Below are 19,579 nucleotides of genomic sequence, written 5' to 3'. Positions count from 1 at the left end.
AGGGTGCACGTGGAACTGAAAAAGGACAAGAATCATCGAACTACATGTCGTTACAAGATAAAAAAGAACCAGCAAACGTTTATCAGGCATTGCAACCCCCCGTCACCAATGATAATCAACGTCATACTAAGGGGGGTGGTCAGTCAGTGGAATATCAAAATCCTGCATTCAGTGCAGATTTCAGTGGTGAATAGTCATTCGTGAGAAAAATTCTACAAGTATTATAATATACACATAGTCATACATGCATTGGCATTGTTCCTTAACGCCAATACACAAGAATAACTCAAGACACAAGTATAATCTCTAATATAATATAAGTCTGCTTCGAATGCAATTCGTATTTCATTCACCAAAACATGAACAACAACGAATCCAGGAAAACGCGTGAAAGCGCCGGAAGTGAGTCTAACATGCAATACTAATTATCTACTTCATGTAACATGCCACAAAGGGTGGCGTGGTTTCTTTCTTTTATCTTCTTTATGCTAATGTTAATAATGTGAATATAACTAGAACAGTAACGTTAACAATGTTCATACCCAAAGTATGTGGAGGGTTTCTTTTACGGGAGGGTCTCATGGGCAAACTCGGTGGACTTGCTTGCAAAACGCGGGGACCCCTGGTGGACTGGGAGGTACGGGTTCGGCAGGACCTGTGTCTTCATCATCGCTATCATCGGACTCTGTGAAACGTTTGGGAGGAGGTTGGTCGACCCCATCGGACACACGGAAACATTCATCGATTCGAACCTTATACGAGGCTGCGCGCAGCTGTGTGTCGGTGAATTTTTGAACAAAACACCAGGGGAGCTTGATTGATACCACAATATATCGGTTGCGAGCTTTGGTTTTGTCTCTATCGGTGGACAGGTAAACGAGATCGCCAACTTGTATGCTTTGTGACTTGCGACGTGTGTGGGCATTTCTTGAGCCTTTGGACTGTTCACTATAGGGATGGTTCTTAATACGATCGTGGTGTTGCTTCGCGATAACCTCCGTGTCTTTAATTGGAATTTGAGCATTCGAGAACTGATCTCTGTGAGTCCAGAGCTCATGTGCAGATACACCGTTCCGGCGGAGACGGGAATTTAGTCTGGAAATCACAAGGGCAAGCTCAACTGGGGTGACTGGGCTTCCGTCTGGGTTTCGGCGACGTAGTTCTTCTTCGAGTTCCGCAATGGCTTTTTCGGCGACGGGGTTTTTGTTAACATTTTTAATTCTGCCAATCTCTAACGTGACACCTATTTGTTTCAGAGTCAAGTCATTCTGTAATCCGATGAAACCGGGAGCGGGATCAACCCGGACAGTAGCGGGTGGTCCGTCAGGTGAACGGAGAGCAGCAACTAAGGTGGATAAACTGTCCCGAAGTGTCGTGCTCTTCTCATTGGGAATGATGGTGGCTGACGTAAACGACGTTGTAGTTTCCCGTAGTACAAGAATATTTTGTCTGCTTCTACGTAGCACATCTGCCGCAAATGAAACTCCGACCACGCTGGGTGGGTCACTGGTGTGTGTTGTAAAAGTGGTTGTGGGAGATGTCGGAGTGAGGCGCAAGTGTGACATGTATTGGAGATGCGTTCGATAGCTTTTGTCAAATCGAGAGCATAGAAGTGTCGCTTCATGGCAAGACTGAGTTGGTGGGGAGTAGGATGGTCGAATCGCAGATGGAGAGCAGTTACGAGTCCGTCAAGGGCACTTCTCGGACAATGATTAATTCAGTGCTTGGGGATAAGGGATCTGTGTGGGGCAACGAGGAGGCCGTCTTTGGCGATGGAAGCAACGTTTAAATACTTCTTGACATGTTTGTAGTCTTCTTTGAGGGACGTGTTCCTTGCTTTAAGTGGGCATGTGTCCGACGAAGATCAGGACACTCGGCTTGAATTGTGCTCCAGGCAGATCTGGTAGTAAAAGGAAGATGGGACAAGTCCCGTATGTCTTGAACCGAGGTGGAGCGAATGACAGAATCTTCAGTAACAGCGATGAAGGTACAAACTTGACAACGCGGCTCAGTGCACTCAGCAGCGTTGCGGCTGGAGAAATCGGAGGGGATGTTAGCTGATCCTGCAAGGTGTTGGACAAAGACTGCATATCGACTGACAATAGAGAGAAAAGATGTTACACGGGGGCTTGCGGAAAACTCTCCACGGCATATTTCTCGATTGCCTGTACACATGGTTTGCTGTCCGTTAATAAACAGGTTTGCTGGGTCGACTGGATTATATAGGGACTGAAATGCTTGATGGCAGTGGCGATGCTGAGTGCCTCTACTTCACATGGCAACCAGGTAACCTGGTGTTTTCGAAGCTTAGCACTGAAGAAACCTGCGAGGTGGATCTTGTTGTCACGGTTGATGTACAAGGTGGCGCCAATACCGTATTTACTGACGGATCCATCTGTGACAATCCACAGCTGGTCTGATGGCCGGGCAGAGTGATCGACTTGTGTTCAGCAAGAGACTTTTGGGCAAGATGGAACTGCTCCAACAATGTGTCCGTCCATTTTATCTTGGTGCAGGATTCCTGACCTGCACTGACCTGTTCCAGTGGTGCGAGAAGTTGAGAACACCTTGGTAGCACACGACTGAGGGCTTTATAGCTCCAAGAAATGATCGAAGGCTGCGCACTGTCTCTGGTGGGGGGCAGGAAGATAATGTAGCAATACGATGTGGGCTTGCTGTTAAGGAACCTTGGGTCCATATCCATCCAAGAACAGTAGTGGAGCGAGGACAAATGGTTTTAGATGGAGAAAGGTGTAGGTTACACTTCGCAAGGGAATCCAGGATACGTTGCCAGTTCTGAAGAAGTTCCTCGGGTGTGTCTGCTCCGCAATACAGGTCATCAGCCAATTTTGTGGCTATCCCGTCCTGTAGACAATCACCAGGACTCGGCACATCAACTCTTCTAAGGCAGTCTCTGAGCCAGGCATGCCCATGGCACAGCGGGTGTATGCTCGGATGCCTCGGAATGGTGTGGCTACCCCACATACTTGATCGATTCTTTTGCTAATGGGATCTGGTAAAATGCACTAGTTAAATCAGTGACGATTAGGTACTTCCATTGAGCAATAGTGCGTAAGGTGGTATCGACATCTGGCATGAGCGATGGTTGAGGCTTGCTGTACCTGGCAACATCAGCAAAGGCTGTGACCAACCTATGACCTCCAGAAGGTTTAGCGACCAAGAACGATGGATTGAGGTATTCTATTGTGACGCCAATGTCCTCTGGGCGTTGAATACTCCTTGGCGTTCAAGCTCGTCAAATTTATCTTGGAGTTCAAGAAGCTTGTTTCGAGAGTATTGGGGTAATCGACCCTTCGTTGAGGGGGTTGGACTGGACCCATGTTGACAGTAGCTTGAAAGGGCCAACAGCTCCATTGTATCCGGTGAGGGCGGGGTCGAATACGGTATCATACTTCTGTAGGGCTTTTTTGAACTCGGTACGAATGTGGACAGGTAAAATATTGTCAGGATCCAATTGAACAGTGGAAGAGTGGGCAGCTACAGTAGGTGTTGTAGGGACAACATTGGAGGGAACTGACTGTGTGGTAGGTGTCTCTGGTGTTTGGGTGTGAAGTACCTGGCAGAAATGCTCATTCCGAGCAATTTGTTGTGGCTTGTTGGTGGCATTCAGGATACGCACCTGACCAGCTACAGCTTGGACAATGTGTGGAGGGGGCCAGTCACGACACCTCTTGGAACAATCGGGACGAGGTTCGATTGCAAGGGTGGCATCAGGTTGGATATCAGTTGGTAAGTCTACCTCTAGGTAGTCTCCTGGCCAAACAACTGTTAATGTTGGTGGGGCACGTAAAACTTGGGCATGGGTCTCCTGATGTGATTTGGGGAGGCCTCCGGTGCATCATCACCGTAATAAGAAACATGAGCTCCCTGAATGGATATTTGCTGTTTGGCAGGTCGAACAGAAATGTCGTTGACTGACATGAATGGTGTTCCTGCCAATATGTCAACGTCAAGTTCGTCTACTACAAGAGCATCAAGCAGGAGGTTTACATGGTTGTGGTGTAAGGTAAGGTGGCCTCTCCAATGACTGTTAGGGGGGTAATGCCATCGGCCTGTAGGGCAGACTGTCTTGTCTTGCATATTGTTGCCCCAATTTTCTTGATAACAGATGTTTTGATCATGCTTGTCTCCGCTCCGGTGTCGAGGGTAAGCTGTAATGCATGGTGTTGGTAGAACACGTTTAGTTGAGGAGATCGTTTGGTGCGGACACGTCGGCCGGTAGACGTTACTCGGTGGCTGTGGGTTGCAGCTTGGGTAAGACAGGCTCTTCTGGCTCAGAATCAGAGGAGGCTATGTTTGGGTTGTCTGCCATTACTTGTCGAGCGCGAGTTAAATACTGGCGATCTTCTGCCGGAAGGAAAGGGCATCGACTGAGGTAATGGTGGGACTGTGCTCGATTTGCTTGTTTACATAGGGGGCATGACTTAGCTCTTGAGGTCATACCTTTAGGCTTTGACTGTTAAGGACTGTGCGTTTGCAGTACGGGTTTGGGGGGTTGGCGAAATGCAGTACGTAACACCTTGGCTTCATTGGTGGTATGTATTTCATCAAGTAAAGAGTCGAGGGCTTGCGATATCTCCGGTTTCAAACTGGCTAATGTTTGGGATCGAAGCTCTGTGCCATAGCGCTGTTTGACTAGCACAGGTAGGTCAGGGTGACTAAACGTAACCATGTAATTACAATAAAATTTTCCAGGGTGGGTGTGACTTCCTCATCAGTAGTGGTATCTTCACCATGGTGACGGATAGTGTCACTGCTTTAAGTAAGTTATCTTCAATAAAACTTACCAGTCGTTGGTAAAGATCCTCGGGACGTTCTCCGGCTTCCAGGTGTATATTGCTGACATCGAGGAAACGTGCGCCTGTTGATTGGAAACCAAAGTGGGCGCGAATGGCTTGCCAAATAGACTGCATGGACGTGGAATTTTTAACGATAGTATTACGGGATATAACTGGACAAAAGTTAGCGATTTGCCCCAACATCAGCTCTAGATGTGTTAACTTTTGGGCAGCTGTACGACGACTGGCTTGTGGTACGTCTTCGCCGTCGTCGGTAAATCCTCGAGTTGGGTTAGTGCTAGATTTACGCTGCCATGTTGATTCTTCGAGCAGAAGGTTGGCAAAATTCGAGTCGAGTGACAAAATATATTGAAGATTCTGACGCCACGATTCGAATGAGGTAATGGTTTCTTGTTTGGTTAACCAACAACACTCGGCTTCCTTCCGATGCGCGTAGGGTAAACGGCGTGGACGATGCCGAATCGGGGGACTATTAGTCCGACCTAGTCCCCTTAAAAGATTCCCCACGTAAATCTAAATTATTATTGACCAGGAAGTCCCATCCTAGCACACAATCGTAACTGATATTCGTGCAAACTAAAGAATTTCCTACGTAAGTTCTCTTGTTTGTACTCTTGCAAGAAGTAACACCTATTGGAATGCGACCTAATATTTGTAAACTACCTCCTGTTATAGATTTGCAACGTTCTGACACCGAGGTGTCCAAATTCTTACAATCCATATCAATTATTTTCTGAATATTATCGCTAATAAATGTTCGCATTGAGCCAGTATCTATGAGCGCGTTGACTTCTACACCGCCCCTTGCCCGTTTAAATGGTTTCCTCAGTCTCTTGCAAAGTGTCCATAACCCTTGCATTCGCAACATTGCTTCCCGCTAACTGGACTTTGCCGTTGGGACCAAGACCGAGGGCTACCATTCACGCAATTTTTGGCAAAATGTCCTCTTTCCCCGCAGGAATAACATGACCCTGTAGCAACGCGTCGCGTAACATGCGGCAGTTGAGAACGACGAGCTTGTTGGTTGACTTGGTTCTGCTCGAACCGGCCTAGGCGATTAACGTTGTCCTCCATCTGCTGCTGTTTGACCGCCATGTCAGAGACTAGAGATACAAGTCAACTCGGACGACTGGCTCGTGCTACATGCCTTGCAATTGCTTTCGTCAGTCGATCTCGCAGATGCAGAGTCGTGTATATCTGATGTATAGTCTTTGACAGCTCTATATCGTTGCACAAAGGACAACATTTTTGGGAGATCAGGCACCGGATCGTACTCTAAAAGTTTGATTTTCATTTGTTTTGGCAAGCCTCTCATAAACTGCCTCGTCAAAAGTGCCGTTTTTGCGGCGTCTTCGATATTGGGTTGAGCTTTCAGAAGGATTTGCTCCAATTCCCACCTAAAGACGGACGGATCTTCGCCAGATCGTAACATCCGTGCTTCGAATTCGGCGAAGTAATTTTCTCGGCTGGCTTGTGGGCAGAGTGCTTCTTTCAATGTTTTGGAAGCGTCCGCGTAGGTTTTGCGGTCATCTTCTGGGATGGCGTAAAAATGACTAGCTGCCTGTCCTCGCAGAAATGCTGGGAGTTTCTTTATCTTATCCTCCGTTTTCCAGCCATTTGCTTCGGCGCAAACGTCGAACTCTCTCAGCCAACCCACGATATCTCAACTTTCGAATTTCCCAGGGAGAATTGCTGAAGTATTTTTATAGGTGTATCGAAATCCCACCACTGAGCACCAAATTTGTAGCGTACGCCTAAGATCCTGCAAGACACAGTCACAGCACGGCTTCCAGCCCCAGTCTGATTTATTTATATCAATTTCTTTCTTATATTACATTCCGTCAATTACGTATCATAATCACTTAATCATCATGTTCCTCTAGCAAATTCTATTTACATGATTAGCTATATGTATTGCGACATGCATTAATTACGCAATCATTTTGATCGCGCGTCACAGGTGCACGATGAACGTACTAGCAAATATAGCTTCTATAACCTTGATCCCGGTGCTTTAACGTTTTCGAGTCTTGCTTTTTAGTTTTATGCCTGTATTATGTTATCTGAAGAAAAATAAACAATCTTATTCATCAATCTTAATACCGTAATTGAAAATATTGAAAATGTGTTTTATATATTCGAATATTGAATACACAGATAAATACGATCCCTTGCAAATTTAATATTGATCACATATATTTATCTCATGATAAAAAATCACGAGCTAGATTTAACCTTATAATATTTTCATTCATTCCATTGAATGCAAAATACGTACTAGCGATGTCGTATATCCGCGGGAAGCTCTTGCATCGACTATTCGCGATGCATCAAATTTTGAAAACGAATATTATGTAAATTCACTCACATGGCAAATTTTGCGGCGCTAAAAGACTACCAGAATATTTCCCCACATATATATCTTTAGCTCTGCGAATGTACTTCTTATCAAAGTTGATACATTCTGATTGGGTTACTGAAAATGTAAACCATTTTGCTGATTGGCTAAAACGAAATTCCCTTTTGTTCATTGTATACACAGTCAAAATTAAATCTGCCCGACAAATATAGTGTAGCTACATTACTGAAATTATGTTAGGAGAATTTGTTTATATGTGCGTACTGTTACGCCACACCTTTGTGGCATGTTACATGAAGTAGATAATTAGTATTGCATGTTAGACTCACTTCCGGCGCTTTCGCGCGTTTTCCTGGGTTCGTTGTTGTTCATGTTTTGGTGAATGAAAATACGAATTGCATTCGAAGCAGACTTAGGCCCTGTTCATATGAGCCGGGCTGGCCCGCTTTACCGGGCTGACTCGCTTTGCCGGGCTAGTTTATTTTCTTATTCACATGAGGCGGGCTAGCCCGGTAGCGTTATATAATTTGTTGATGCTTCACAAATCGAAAAATGTTGCTTGCATCGATTACAACGGTTTGGGGCAGATATATTTCGTTAATTTTTGAAATGTACTGTGTTCTTTTGGTTTGCAAATACATATAAAATGGCGAAATTATGCTATGAAGGTATATTTGTAGAGAAAGCGATCGACGATTTTCAGCCCGGTTTACCGGGCTAGCCCGCCTAGTGCGTTCATATGAGCCCGTTTTGCCGAGATCTCGCCTCGCTCAAGCGAGATCTCGCCAAAGCGGGCTGGCCCGCTTTCCATGTGAATCAAATTTCAAAAACATATAGAAACAACTTAGGAAGCGGGATCTCGCCTCTTGCGAGTCAGCCCGGCAAAGCGGGCCAGCCCGGCTCATATGAACAGGGCCTTATATTGTAGATTTCAAATGATTAATTTAGCTTTAGAAATTTTTATTGGTTATTAGACATGCATGAATTAGTACTAGGTTATTTATTCAAATTAGTTGTTGAAATAGACTTGTTATTGCGAAAGGTTTCAGTAGACTTTAGACTTCGAACAGCTTCTGGCTAACATCAGTTATCTACCGATCGAAACATCTACCTCTTTGTAATTGAAATATCTATTTATCTATCCTTCTCTGGACACTAAAGTCTGTAAGTAAACGTTTGTAATTTGTTAGTCATACACTGTAATTGTACTCACTTATGTAATATGTTTGTTATGTAGTTGAACCGTAAATAAATGTTTGTGCGAGTTCGGAGACGATGTTCAGAGTCAGGATTGCAAGTTATATATATTATATTAGAGATTATACTTGTGTCTTGAGTTATTCTTGTGTATTGGCGTGGTGGCAGCGTTCTATGGCTTATCTTATTATTAATAAAAGAAATTTCGACGAAGCGAAACTTCATAATATCAGACCAACAAGAGTACTCCTACTCAAAGTTAGTGAAGACACGCCAGCTTATATAGACTGTGAAAAGTTAATTTCTCGTCTGCTAGAATGGCAAGTAATCGAGCACCTAAACAGTGGGCCTTAACCAAACAAGAAACCATTACCTCATTCGAATCGTGGCGTCAGAATCTTCAATATATTTTGTCACTCGACTCGAATTTTGCCAACCTTCTGCTCGAAGAATCAACATGGCAGCGTAAATCTAGCACTAACCCAACTCGAGGATTTACCGACGACGGCGAAGACGTACCACAAGCCAGTCGTCGTACAGCTGCCCAAAAGTTAACACATCTAGAGCTGATGTTGGGGCAAATCGCTAACTTTTGTCCAGTTATATCCCGTAATACTATCGTTAAAAATTCCACGTCCATGCAGTCTATTTGGCAAGCCATTCGCGCCCACTTTGGTTTCCAATCAACAGGCGCACGTTTCCTCGATGTCAGCAATATACACCTGGAAGCCGGAGAACGTCCCGAGGATCTTTACCAACGACTGGTAAGTTTTATTGAAGATAACTTACTTAAAGCGAGGGACACTATCCGTCACCATGGTGCAGATACCACTACTGATGAGGAAGTCACACCCACCCTGGAAAATTTTATTGTAATTACATGGTTACGTTTAGTCCACCCTGACCTACCTGTGCTAGTCAAACAGCGCTATGGCACAGAGCTTCGATCCCAAACATTAGCCAGTTTGAAACCGGAGATATCGTAAGCCCTCGACTCTTTACTTGATGAAATACATACCACCAATGAAGCCAAGGTGTTACGTACTGCATTTCGCCAACCCCCCAAACCTCGTACTGCAAACGCACAGTCCTTAACAACCTCAAAGTCTAAAGGTATGACCTCAAGAGCTAAGTCATGCCCCCTATGTAAACAAGCAAATCGAGCACAGTCCCACCATTACCTCAGTCGATGCCCTTTCCTTCCGGCAGAAGATCGCCAGTATTTAACTCGCGCTCGACAAATAATGGCAGACAACCCAAACATAGCCTCCTCTGATTCTGAGCCAGAAGAGCCTGTCTTACCCAAGCTTGCAACCCACAGCCACCGAGTAACGTCCACCGGCCGACGTGTCCACACCAAACGATCTCCTCAACTAAACGTGTTCTACCAACACCACGCATTACAGCTTACCCTCGACACCGGAGCGGAGACAAGCATGATCAAAACATCTGTTATCAAGAAAATTGGGGCAACAATATCCAAGACAAGACAGTCTGCCCTACAGGCCGATGGCATTACCCCCCTAACAGTCATTGGAGAGGCCCACCTTACCTTACACCACAACCATGTAAACCTCCTGCTTGATGCTCTGTAGTAGACGAACTGACGTTGACATGGCAGGAACACCATTCATGTCAGTCAATGACATTTCTGTTCGACCTGCCAAACAGCAAATATCCATTCAGGGAGCTCATGTTTCTTACTACGGTGATGAAGCACCGGAGGCCTCCCCAAATCACATCAGGAGGACGCAAGCCCAAGTTTTACGTGCCCCACCAACATTAACAGTTGTTTGGCCAGGAGACTACCTAGAGGTAGACTTACCAACTGAATCCAACCTGATGCCACCCTTGCAATCGAACCTCGTCCCGATTGTTCCAAGAGGTGTCGTGACTGGCCCCCTCCACACATTGTCCAAGCTGTAGCTGGTCAGGTGCGTATCCTGAGCCACCAACAAGCCACAACAATTGCTCGGAATGAGCATTTCTGCCAGGAACTTCACACCCAAACACCAGAGACACTACCACACAGTCAGTTCCCTCCAATGTTGTCACAACACCTACTTTAGCTGCCCACTCTTCCACTGTTCAATTGGATCCTGACAATATTTTACCTGTCCACATTCGTACCGAGTTCAAAAAAGCCCTACAGAAGTATGATACCGTATTCGACCCCGCCCTCACCGGATACAATGGAGCTGTTGGCCCTTTCCAAGCTACTGTCAACATGGGTCCAGTCCAACCCCCTCAACGCAAGGGTCGATTACCCCAATACTCTCGAAACAAGCTTCTTGAACTCCAAGATAAATTTGATGAGCTTGAACGCCAAGGAGTATTCCAACGCCCAGAGGACATTGGCGTCACAATAGAATACCTCAATCCATCGTTCTTGGTCGCTAAGCCTTCTGGAGGTCATCGGTTGGTCACAGCCTTTGCTGATGTTGCCAGGTACAGCAAGCCTCAACCATCGCTCATGCCAGATGTCGATACCACCTTACGCACTATTGCTCAATGGAAGTACCTAATCGTCACTGATTTAACTAGCGCATTTTACCAGATCCCATTAGCAAAAGAATCGATCAAGTACTGTGGGGTAGCCACACCATTCCGAGGCATCCGAGCATACACCCGCTGTGCCATGGGCATGCCTGGCTCAGAGACTACCTTAGAAGAGCTGATGTGCCGAGTCCTTGGTGATTGTCTACAGGACGGGATAGCCACAAAATTGGCTGATGACCTGTATTGTGGAGCAGACACACCCGAGGAACTTCTTCAGAACTGGCAACGTATCCTGGATTCCCTTGCGAAGTGTAACCTACACCTTTCTCCATCTAAAACCATAATTTGTCCTCGCTCCACTACTGTTCTTGGATGGATATGGACCCAAGGTTCCTTAACAGCAAGCCCACATCGTATTGCTACATTATCTTCCTGCCCCCCACCAGAGACAGTGCGCAGCTTTCGATCCTTTCTTGGAGCCTATAAAGCCCTCAGTCGTGTGCTACCAAGGTGTTCTCAACTTCTCGCACCACTGGAACAGGTCAGTGCAGGTCAGGAATCCTGCACCAAGATAAAATGGACAGACACATTGTTGGAGCAGTTCCATCTGGCCCAAAAGTCTCTTGCTGAACACAAGTCGATCACTCTGCCTCGGCCATCAGACCAGCTGTGGATTGTCACAGATGGATCCGTCAGTAAATACGGTATGGGTGCCACCTTGTACATCAACCGTGACAACAAGATCCACCTTGCAGGTTTCTTCAGTGCTAAGCTTCGAAAGCACCAGGTTACCTGGTTGCCATGTGAAGTAGAGGCACTCTGCATCGCCACTGCCATCAAACATTTCAGTCCCTATATAATCCAGTCGACCCAGCAAACCTGTTTATTAACGGACAGCAAACCATGTGTACAGGCGATCGAGAAATTATGCCGTGGAGAGTTTTCTGCAAGCCCCCGTGTAACATCTTTTCTCTCTATTGTCAGTCGATATGGAGTCTTTGTTCAACACCTTGCAGGATCGGCCAACATCCCCTCCGATTTCTCCAGCCGCAATGCTGCCGAGTGCACTGAGCCGCGCTGTCAAGTTTGTACCTTCATCGCTGTTACTGAAGATTCTGTCATTCGCTCCACCTCGGTTCAAGACATACGGGACTTGTCCAATCTTCTTTTCACTACCAGATCTGCCTGGAACACAATTCAAGCCGTGTGTCCTGATCTTCGTCGGACACATGCCCACTTAAAGCAAGGAACACGTCCCTCAAAGAAGACTACAAACATGTCAAGAAGTATTTAAACGTTGCTTCCATCGCCAAAGACGGCCTCCTCGTTGTACCCCACACAGATCCCTTATCCCCAAGCACTGTATTAATCATTGTTCCGAGAAGTGCCCTTCACGGACTCGTAACTGCTCTCCATCTGCGACTCGACCATCCTACTCCCCACCAACTTAGTCTTGCCATGAAGCGACACTTCTATGCTCTCGATTTGACAAAAGCTATCGAACGCATCTCCAATACATGTCACACTTGCGCCTCACTCCGACATCTCCCACAACCACTTTTACAACACAGCACCAGTGACCCACCCAGCGTGGTTGGAGTTTCATTTGCGGCAGATGTGCTGCGCAGAAGCAGACAAAATATTCTTGTACTACGGGAAACTACAACGTCGTTTACGTCAGCCACCATCATTCCCAATGAGAAGAGCACAACACTTCGGGACAGTTTATCCACCTTAGTTGCTGCTCTCCGTTCACCTGACGGACCACCCGCTACTGTCCGGGTTGATCCCGCTCCCGGTTTTATCGGATTACAGAATGACTTGACTCTGAAACAAATAGGTGTCACGTTAGAGATTGGCAGAATTAAAAATGTTAACAAAAACCCCGTCGCCGAAAAAGCTATTGCGGAACTTGAAGAAGAACTACGTCGCAGAAACCCAGACGGAAGCCCAGTCACCCCAGTTGAGCTTGCCCTTGTGATTACCAGACTAAATTCCCGTCTCCGCCGGAACGGTGTATCTGCACATGAGCTCTGGACTCACAGAGATCAGTTCTCGAATGCTCAAATTCCAATTAAAGACACGGAGGTTATCGCGAAGCAACACCACGATCGTATTAAGAACCATCCCTATAGTGAACAGTCCAAAGGTTCAAGAAATGCCCACACACGTCGCAAGTCACAAAGCATACAAGTTGGCGATCTCGTTTACCTGTCCACCGACAGAGACAAAACCAAAGCTCGCAACCGATATATTGTTGTATCAATCAAGCTCCCCTGGTGTTTTGTTCAAAAATGCACCGACACACAGCTGCGCGCAGCCTCGTATAAGGTTCGAATCGATGAATGTTTCCGTGTGTCTGATGGGGTCGACCAGCCTCCTCCCAAACGTTTCACAGAGTCCGATGATAGCGATGATGAAGACACAGGTCCTGCCGAACCCGTACCTCCCAGTCCACCAGGGGTCCCCGCCGTTTTGCAAGCAAGTCCACCGAGTTTGCCCATGAGACCCTCCCGTAAAAGAAACCCTCCCACATACTTTGGGTATGAACATTGTTAACGTTACTGTTCTAGTTATATTCACATTATTAACATTAGCATAAAGAAGATAAAAGAAAGAAACCACGCCACACCTTTGTGGCATGTTACATGAAGTAGATAATTAGTATTGCATGTTAGACTCACTTCCGGCGCTTTCACGCGTTTTCCTGGATTCGTTGTTGTTCATGTTTTGGTGAATGAAAATACGAATTGCATTCGAAGCAGACTTATATTATATTAGAGATTATACTTGTGTCTTGAGTTATTCTTGTGTATTGGCGTTAAGGAACAATGCCAATGCATGTATGACTATGTGTATATTATAATACTTGTAGAATTTTTCTCACGAATGACTATTCACCACTGAAATCTGCACTGAATGCAGGATTTTGATATTCCACTGACTGACCACCCCCCTTAGTATGACGTTGATTATCATTGGTGACGGGGGGTTGCAATGCCTGATAAACGTTTGCTGGTTCTTTTTTATCTTGTAACGACATGTAGTTCGATGATTCTTGTCCTTTTTCAGTTCCACGTGCACCCTCATTTCGCTCAATTTCTTCAATAACATCATCTGGAGTCTCGTAAACAGTCTCATCATTTTGAGTTCTGTGATCATATTTTGCTCCTTTGTTTGTTCTCGGATCTTTTAAAATAAAATCTATGCAGTTACATGAGAATTTAGAAATAACTTATACAAGAAGTTTTTTTTAAGTTTTACACGTTTATACTCCATCTATAACCCCCTATTACTTTTCCATTGCCTATATATTGATGCACGAGTGTAGGAAAGTGTAAAAAAGTAGCTACGAATGTAACGACAACAAGTGAATTTTTCAAACTTTTCTTTACCAAACTTTCCTTAACTTATATTTCCCTGCATGGTAACAAACAAATATTTTTTTCTTAATCTCTAAACTTACTTAATCATTATGCTGAAGTAACCCAAGCAAATGGCAACTTAGTTTACCACTTCGTGAATTTTAAACTTACCAAACTCTTTTATTTCGTTTGTCTGTTTTGAGGTTCCATATCCATGATTCACATCTTTATTTTGAAGAAGACGACGTTGGTACACAATAACACCAAGTGAAACCAGAAAATATAAAGCCAGAATAATCAGCGGTATAAGAAGACCCATGCGCGTTTTGTCTTCGTCGGATTGTTTAGAATTGTTACTTTTCAAAGAAACTACAAAAATAATTGAAGAATCTTTATCTGGCTCGCACGTTAATCTGCGGTGCAGAGAACAATGAAATAAAAGTATAACTGGAAATTAATAAATAGAAGATCTTCACCTGCAGGTGCTTCTTCTATAGTTTTAAAACTGCTGCTCCATTCCGTCGAGTAGTACGAATCCTTAACAGAAGTATTAAAATTATTCACTGGAGTATTATAATTCTGCATGGTCCGGAAAATAATTATTTAGTACAAATTCTAAATCTGCCTGTTATTACTTGGGAGTGAAAATGTACATACATGTATGAACTGTCTAGATTAGAGCTCGGCCATTGTTGTTCATTTCCCGCCGATACGGTATAATCTATTTACATTACGTACGACCCATAGGGCCTCAACCAGATGCTACATTCCTCCTTTCCTCTAGAGTCAACAACGTAACGTAAACTATTTTTAAAACTCAACCATATCAATCTCTTTTTCTATTACTATTTAGAGTTCCTTATGTATTATATTGTGAAGTCTTTGCTTCCGCTATGATATTCAAAGTTTTCATCCCTAAAGCGGGCTGGTGGTCTCTTTTCTCTCGACGGTCGATCACCCTCATTTGCTTGGTGTGCTGCTCTTGCTCTTCCCTCTGGGTCCTCTGCTATTGGTTGATCATTTCTTTGCTGCAGCTCTTCGTTCTCTTCTTGTTCTGGTGCGGGTGGAGTAGGTGGTGGTGTCATCTCTTCCATCCCAGCTGGTTCTGTTTGATCTGGTGTAGGTGTGGACGTTGGGGTGTCTGTGTCTAGGTCATTCGGTAGCCTCTTGAAAAATGTAACATGTCTGGTTATAATCTTTGTTTCCCCTTTTGCTACCACCATACTTCCTTTTCTTTTAATCACTCTCAATATTTCGTTGCTGTAAGCTGGCGTGTGCTTGTTTGCTCTTTGCTGTCGACAAAGTACCTTGTCGCCCACCTTAATCTCACTCGTTCGGACGTGTTGCTTGCTGTCCGCCCTTTTTTTCATCCTTTCTTTGCTGATTTTGTCATTCCGTCTCACCTTCTTGTCATAGACTAGTATGGTTTTGTTGGTTGTTGTGGGCAGTCTTGTTTTGTACCTTCTGCCATTGAACACTAGTGGTGCAGGTGACTGTTGTGTCATTGGATGGGGTGTGGCTCTATATGCTCTGAGGCACCACCAGCTTCCTGCCTTGCAATATTATTCCCTGGGCTACGGATAACTCGCATTCACGTGTGCATCAACTAATTTTGCTTTTTGATGTTCCGTTTGCTGGTATGTCATTGGACTTTGGGGTGGGTGTCTGGACATGTAGTCGGTGGGGTTATCCTTTCCTGGTTCATGCCTTAGTTTGAAGTTGTAGCCTTGTAGGTTAAGCTTGTGTCAGTGTATTCTTGGAGGCATCTCAGCGCGGTATCTGTTGTAGAGTGGCAGCAGTGGTTTGTGGTCAGTTATGACTATAAAGTGGGGAAGTCCGTAGAGGTACATGTGGTTTCTTTTGATTGCAAATTCGACGGCTGCACTTTCTAGCTCGATTTGTGCATAGCGCGATTCTTGCTTTGTGGTAGAACGACTGTCGTATCGCACCACTTTGTGTCTGCCCGTCTCCGTGTCGAATTGGGTTAGCATGCTCGCTAGGCCGTATTTGGATGCGTCTAGGATAAGTTGCGTTGATCGGGTCGGATCATAGCAGGCCATGACTTGGGGGCTGACCATTGCTTTCTTTAGAGTATCGAAAGCTTCCTGGCACTTATCTGTCCATTCGAACCGGGCGTTCTTCTTCGTCATCTCTCGCAATGGTGCTGTATTTTCTGAATAATGCTGTATGAAGCTTGCACTGTAATTTGCGATCCCGAGGAAAGATCTCACTTCTCCCACTGTAGTTGGTGGCGGTGCCTCAATGAGAACCTTGACTTTTTCATCTGTTGGTGACATGCCCTTTGCTGAGAATTTCATGCCAAAGAATTCGATTTCCGGTTGATCAAACTTGCATTTCGGCAATCCTAGCGTTAGTCCACAATCTTCAAATCTTTGAAGAACTTGTGCGAGCGCTGTGTCGTGCTGCTGCTGTGTCTTACCGTATACGATGATGTCGTCATACAGGTTGTCAACATTGGGAATGTCGACCATCAGTTGTGATATCTCTTCATGGAAGATTTCTGCTGCCGAGTTTGTCCCAAAGTTTAATCGTTTGAAACGTCGGAGTCCACGATGGGTGTAAAATGTTGTTATATATCGTGAATTTGGATTCAACTCTAGTTGCATGTATCCTTGTTTCATATCCAGTTTGGTGAATTGCTTGGCCTCGTTTAACTTGTATCTTAGTTCCTCTAAGGTAGGTATGACATGTCTTGTGCGTTTGATGGCTGTGTTTATTGTTATTATTATTATTATTATTATTATTATTGGGTAAAATACACAGTTCTAGTAGCTACTACCAGCTAAATTGTTATGTGCATTACAATAACAAGTCTATATTTAAACTATGATAACAATAAAAGACTACATTAAAGCTATATACTATAAGAAGATTACTACACCTAAGATAAAAATTCATTATACTTTAAGATTGCATAAGTAATTGGGCTGTTCTTAAATCGTTCTGTATTTGCCTTATAATTATAGTACTTTTGACTATTTAGTCTTGTTTCCCTCTTTCTAATTTCTCCAATTCTCTTTGGAAGTAACTTATGCAGTTTGTGGTCTACATTCGACATATCCTTAATTAGGTCTATGCACATGCGGTCTCTCCGACTCTCCAAACTTTCTATTTCTGCAATATGAAGATTCTCATCATAATCATCATTCTTGTAAATTATCCTCAATGCTCGTTTTTGAATCCGTTCAATATCTCTACACTGTTCCTTAGTAATCCCTCCATGCCATACCTGAGCTCCATATTCCAGGACTGGTCTGATGACTGTGATGTAAAATTTTTTTAATTCATCAGGAATTGCACCATATGATTTTAATACTTTAAGAAGGAATAGTCGTTTAGCAGCCTTTTTTACTATCTTCTCTGTATTTGTCTTCCACTTCATATCATCATCAATCCAAAGACCCAATAATTTATACGTACTAACCCTTTCAATCGTGTGGTTATCAATTTTCACCGGTGGTATGACAGTTTTATTCCTTCTTAAATCGATGAGCATTTCTCTACACTTTTTCAAGTTTAATTCCATTTTTTGTTCCTTAGTGAACTTCGCAACTTGGCTCATGTTCCTTGTAGCGTTGCCAATGACATTACCTGACGTGTGATTTTTTATATCTATGATTTCAGAGATTGTGGTATCGTCCATAAATATTGATACATCATCGTCGTCCTCATTACCTTCAAAATCTTCACCAGATACTTCTGATTGTTTCAATACTGAGGGAAGTCCATTTAAGTGCACAATAAATGCAACAGGTCCTATTTTGCTACCTTGAGGTACACCTCCATGTATAGTATATCTTTCAGATAACTCGTTTCCAAATTTCGTAACTTGACTTCTACCACTCAAATACGATGCAAGCCATGATATCAGTGCTGGTCGAATGCCAATCTTAGAACAATTTTCAAGCAATATATTATGATCAATAAGATCATAAGCTTTGCGGAAGTCTAGAAATATTAGCCTAATTACGAAGCCAGGGGCATCCAGAGCCTTCTGCCACTTATGGACCAAGTATATTAGGGCAAGAACGGCAGACGATCCAGGCTGTCCTCCATACTGTGCTTTCGAAATTTTTCCTTCAACATCCTCGTTTATCCATTTAACTACATATGATTCTTGAAGCTTAGAAATTACACTTGTTAGTGCAATGGGGCGTAATTTTTCAGCGCTAGTACAAGCTACACACTTTGGGATTGGTATAACCCCAAATTCTTTCCAGGTGATTGGGAAACACTTTGATTTGAAGGATTCATTAAAGATGTGCGTGAGTGGTATTGCAAAAGCCTACGCAAATATCTTCAGGATTTTACAATTGGGATCATTTAAACCAGTAGCTTGACTTTCAGGGTCACTTATGAAAAAACTTTGAAGATTTGTTTCTGCCCGTTAATTGACTGATATTCTTCCACCATTTTGAGCTGTTTTTATTACAGTTGCCTTAGTTGGTTGTTCCTGTTCCTGGAGCAATTCCTAGACGGTTATCTTGAGAATGTTCAGATCAAAAGCGGTGTATTTTCCGAGGATAGGCATGGCCGTTGACTTCTCTGTCACATAGAAAGTGGTGTTTGCTTCCTGGTTATTTGCTCGAATCGTTGTTCCGAAATATCCTTTAACTGGCAGCGGTTTAGATCGATACGGTTTCAATTTTGCACTCGATTTTCGCAATGGTGGTTTTCTGGTGAGGTTTTCATATGTGGTGTAACTCATGATGTTCACTTCTGCTCCAGAGTCCACTTGGGCTCTAAGTCGCTGGTTTTGTACCCTTATGGTGACTTTGGTGTTGTACTCTGGTTGCTGTGGTGGTGTCGTGTTCGTTGTAACTTGATCTAGCTTCCATGTTACCTTGTTAAACTTGTAGGAGGCTTGTGTGTTGTCTTCGTCACTGCTTTCACTGTGGTGTTGCTCTACTGACTTGACTTTTTTAAATGATCTAGATTGACAAACCACTGCGAAGTGCCCTTTCTTCTTGCAACTATTGCATGTTGCTCCCCGGGCTTTGCACTTTCCTTTATGTGGTGTTTGTTGGCCACAGTATTTGCATACTTCAATTGTCGATTTGTTCCGTGATGTTGCTTCCTTAGTAACTTCAGTTCGTCTAGCTGTTGTGGTGTCAACTTTTGCTTGAGAGTGTTGTTCTGACAAACTGTTGATCTCTGGTTCCGCCGAGTCCATTGATGTGTTTTTCATGAATCGGACTTCCCGTTGTGTGAGTTCTAGTGCGCGGGCGCTGTCTATAACTGTCTTTAAATCCATATCCTTTGCAATGATGTCCCGCTGTAGTTTCTCCGATGGTGTGTGTATAGTGACTACCAGTTTA

General features: G+C 44.1%; 1 long non-coding RNA gene across 1 annotated transcript; it reads right to left on the bottom strand.

Moving 5' to 3' along the window:
- Positions 1-13,592: 13,592 nt before the first annotated feature.
- LOC114541484 lies at positions 13,593-14,767 on the bottom strand. The gene is made up of 3 exons (XR_003689285.1): positions 14,717-14,767; positions 14,412-14,609; positions 13,593-14,064 (listed from the first exon to the last, which is right to left on the bottom strand). It is a non-coding gene; the product is annotated as an uncharacterized LOC114541484 (long non-coding RNA).
- Between the last annotated feature and the right edge of the window lie 4,812 nt (positions 14,768-19,579).

This window comes from Dendronephthya gigantea, unplaced genomic scaffold, assembly GCF_004324835.1.
Source record: "Dendronephthya gigantea isolate DGI-Jeju-01 unplaced genomic scaffold, DenGig_1.0 000294F, whole genome shotgun sequence".
Taxonomy (NCBI): Eukaryota; Metazoa; Cnidaria; class Anthozoa; order Malacalcyonacea; family Nephtheidae; genus Dendronephthya; species Dendronephthya gigantea.
The sequence above is the reverse complement of the archived record's forward strand: the minus strand, read 5'-3'. Positions and strand labels throughout refer to the sequence as shown.